Below are 3,284 nucleotides of genomic sequence, written 5' to 3' on the forward strand. Positions count from 1 at the left end.
CAGCAGATAAACAATTTGATAAAGTTAGACAAAGAAATGCTCATTCTCAGGCATTACAGGCTTTAAGAGGAAGAATGCACATAATGAACAAAGAATGTCAAGAACAGATATCAAATCAAATCAAATCAAATTTTATTTGTATAGCGCCAAATCACAACAAAAGTCATCTCAGGACACTTTACAAAGTAAGGTCTAGACCTTACTGTTATCAATATTATTACATAGGGAAAACCCAACAAATCCCCCTTGAGCAAGCACTTGGCGACAGTGGGGATGAAAAACTCCCTTTAACGGAAGAAACCTCTGACAGACCCCGGCTCTTGGTGGGCGGCCTTCTGCCTCGACCGGTTGGGGTGAGTGGATAGAAGAGAGACAAAAGAAGAAAAGCAACAAGACAAAACAAACAATCAAACACTGATCACCTGATCAGTGTTTGATGTGGCTGGTGACTGCTTGTCAGGGACGCAGAGCTCCAGGGTACAAGAAAGGTACCAGAAAGGTACAAAGAGAGAGAGAGGGCACACTACGAGAGAGAGGAGACAAAGTTAGTAATGTGTAATGGTGGCATATAGAAGCATAGGGAGAGAGAGGAGAGGAGAGGAGTGGAGAGGGGAGGGGAGGGGAGAGAAACTCAGAGCATCATGGGGCCCCCCAGCAGCCTAGGCCTATAGCAGCATAACTAAGGGAAGGCTCAGGGTCACCTGATCCAACCCTAACTATAAGCTTTATCAAAAAGGAACGTCTTAAGTCTAATCTTAAAGGTAGAGAGGGTGTCCGCCTCCCGAACTGAGACTGGAAGTTGGTTACATAGGAGAGGAGCTTGATAGTTAAAGGCTCTGCCTCCCATTCTACTTCTGTGGACTCTAGGAACCACAAGTAGACCTGCACTCTGAGAGCAAAGTGCTTTGTTAGGATGATAAGGCTCTACGAGGTCTTTAAGATACGATGGAGCCTTGTCATTATATGACATTATATGATATGAACTAGTTGTAATGCCTGATCTCAGTGTTGTACTGTAACTACAGAGCAGTGCCAAGGTGTCAGAGTGGCTCCCTTCCCACAGTCCATGGTCATCCAGTCCATATCTGAGAGAACACACTTTCTCAGAAAGCCAGAAGCCACAGAGCTCACCTTTATTACCAGGTTTGTCATCATAAAGAAACTCTACAGCTTCCCTGACAGCAAATGGACTGGGTAAGGCAAAAGGTAATAGCTGCTGTAGGAGCAAACAACTCTCTAGTGAGAGCTGCCACAACGCCAGAATACACACATTCAGTCTCCTTTTCGTTGTGTATAGAGCAGCTGTACAGTTTAATCTGAAGATTAAATTTGCTTATGAATGTATGGTAACCATGGACTGAGGATCTCAGTGCTGTATATGACCTGAGCATTTAGCTGAATAAAGTTCTCTAAGGGCAAAGCTAAGCTGTGCTTCAGGTGTCAGTAGTAATAATCTACATAATCATCCATCTGCTAAAAGTCTGTTTATTTATATTGCCTAAAATAATGAGTCGACAGAGTCCCTGATCGGCCAAGAAAGTGCACACAAGAAAAAAAAAGTATAAATAAAATGAACATAAAATTCATGATATTTGGGATTCCTTGTGTAGAAAGAAATTCTTGATAAAATGATATAGTGCTATGTTATGTATTTCCAAAACTGTTTAAAAGATTGTTTAATCTGCTTGACCTTTGTAATGGCTTGACCTGTGCACTAGAAATGCTGTGTGTCTGAGTGCAGACTGAGAACAACAGGAAGTGCGCAGATGCAGACTGAGATGACTGAACTGTCTGCACGAAAGATGTGAGTGGGTATGAGGTCTTATTGTTTTAGCTTCAGATTATCAACATTTATCAACATTATATGAAATGCTTGGCCTTCTATGATTGACATTATAATCTGCATTAACAAATATATCTACATGTTTATTTTAGTATCATATGCTTTATAATTTACTTTTGTTTTAACCAGTTCACTTGTCTTTAAGAAGAGTGTGAGGAGACCTGTGTAAGGCTGTAAGAAATAGACAGGAAACCACATACAGGAACTAGACCACGGTCGCATAGCAACGCTGCCGCTGTTCCTAAATCTGCAGACAACAACTAACTGTTTGTAAAAGACGTACGTAGGAGGGTAATGTCTGGTTCAGAAGGTCAGGATGTTATTCTCAGAATTTCACAGATCAAAATCTGCCTGGCAACAAGATCACCAAATGAGGGGTCAGAACGAGGTCAACAAACCAACCAAGGTACGAGGATGAAGGACAGCACGGATGGCGTCAAGATCTTTGCATTTGCATGACTGTATTATAAATTCTCTGTGGAGAGGAAACTCGCGGTTCCAGCTTCCTGCAGCAGTTGTGCACTATACTTCTGTGATAGGGCTTCAGATAGAAACGGAATCCAGAGCTCTGTATTGCTTTTCTTGAATATTGTAATAAATATCTTAAAGGACAGATTTGTCTTTGAGCATTCTGCATAAAAGAACATGCAGGACTGGTTCAGTCCAAAACTTGCAAATCCATTTACATACAACACTGCCTGTCGTACCTCAGTTTGCAAACAAGCAAGCAATCTTTATTTATATGGAACCTTTCAAAATAAAATAGAAACACATAAAAAGGCAGAAAAAACTTAAAACAGAAGACAATAGACAAAAAGAATCTGTCCAAGACAATGTCGAACACTTGAGAGAACGAGTGAGTCTTTAACAGAGTGTGAAACTTGTCCAAATCATAGGCAGCTCTAAAATCAAGTGGTAGCTTGTTCCAGAGTGTAGGGGCTACCACTGAGTATTTTAACCTTGACACAAGAATTCTGAAGAGCATTTGGTCAGAGGATCTCATGTAAATGATCATGTAAATCATGAATTTTTAAATTTAACTGACCCCTTAAATTGTATCCCCCTTCCCTTTCATTAAATAGTTTTTGAATTCCACCAGGTAATAAATTGTTCCTGGCTTTATACATAAACACTGCAGTCTTATATCCCACTAAATCAAAAAATTTTAACAATTTAGACTGTATGAAAGCTCCATTGGTGTGATCCCTATACCCCATCTTATGCACAATTCTTATCGCTCTTTTTTGTAATATATACAATGGTTGAAGTGAGCTTTTGTATGTATTTCCCCAGTTTTCAACGCCATACTCTAAGTATGGTAAAATCAATGAAGAATACAAAATGCGTAGTGCTTTCCCATCCAAAATATATCTAACCCTTGCCAATATCAATATATTTTTTGCTATTTTATGCTGAATATATCTGATATGAGATTTCCAGG

Source organism: Monopterus albus, unplaced genomic scaffold (assembly GCF_001952655.1).
Source record: "Monopterus albus unplaced genomic scaffold, M_albus_1.0 scaffold436.1, whole genome shotgun sequence".
NCBI classification, from domain to species: Eukaryota; Metazoa; Chordata; class Actinopteri; order Synbranchiformes; family Synbranchidae; genus Monopterus; species Monopterus albus.